The 872-nt window shown below is 35.3% G+C and overlaps 1 long non-coding RNA gene across 1 annotated transcript in view; it reads left to right on the top strand.

Annotated features, from left to right (window-relative positions):
• The first annotated feature begins 331 nt into the window (after positions 1-331).
• LOC116513026 overlaps positions 332-872 on the top strand; it is a 1,959-nt gene continuing 1,418 nt past the window's right edge. Inside the window, exon 1 of the long non-coding RNA XR_004255956.1 lies at positions 332-471. This is a non-coding gene — a long non-coding RNA (uncharacterized LOC116513026). The remainder of the gene's footprint in view (positions 472-872) is intronic.

Below are 872 nucleotides of genomic sequence, written 5' to 3'. Positions count from 1 at the left end.
TTAGGTCTTTTAGCCCACCTTACTTCCAAGGTGAAAAATTATAGATGAACCCAAAAAACTTTTGTTTGTTGGTTATATATATGTAAACAAACAAATATCAGTGATAAATAAATAACCTACTAGAAAGTAGCATAAATATTTTTCATGCAATAATACCCTGTATTTTAAATACCACGAATAAAATAAAATAAAATAAAATAGAGCCCCAATGATGCTCCACAGATGCAGTTAGAAGCAAAAATTGAAATCGCTCAACGCAGAATCTGCTAACGTATATTTTTCTTTTTGTGTTGATTCCTCTTAGAAGCTCTGTTTAAAAAAGGATCAAAAATTTATGATAACTGGAAGCTTTTTGGCTGGAATCTCTACTATGTTTCAAAAACAAATGAAAGGAAAACCTGGCACGATGCTGAGTACTTTTGCAGCTCCAGAGATTCCCACTTGATCTCTATCCTGAATGAGGAAGAACAGGTTTGGTATTATTATTATTATTATTATTATTATTATTATTATTATTATTATTATTATTATTATTCTCTTCCTTCTCATATTTGGGGGCTTTCAACACAGCAGTCCATTTTGGCTCAATGCTGGCCTCTTCCCATCCTTCTCTGCTATTGTTTTAAATTTCCATGCACAAGTGTTTGATAACTTTTTGCAAATGGGGTTGCATCATAACTGGAGGGTTTTAAGAAGAGATTGGACAGCTATTTGACTGGGATGGGATAAGCCCCCTGCCTGAGCAGAGAGTTGGACCAGAAGACCTCCAAGGTCCCTTCCAACTCTTGTTATTTTGTATCTTAATTGACCAGGACACTCTACGCACTGGGGTCTGAATTAGAAGATCAGAAGTGACAGGCCAAAATGGCACC

This window comes from Thamnophis elegans, chromosome 9, assembly GCF_009769535.1.
Source record: "Thamnophis elegans isolate rThaEle1 chromosome 9, rThaEle1.pri, whole genome shotgun sequence".
NCBI classification, from domain to species: domain Eukaryota; kingdom Metazoa; phylum Chordata; class Lepidosauria; order Squamata; family Colubridae; genus Thamnophis; species Thamnophis elegans.
This window is presented reverse-complemented; position numbering and strand designations above follow the sequence as displayed.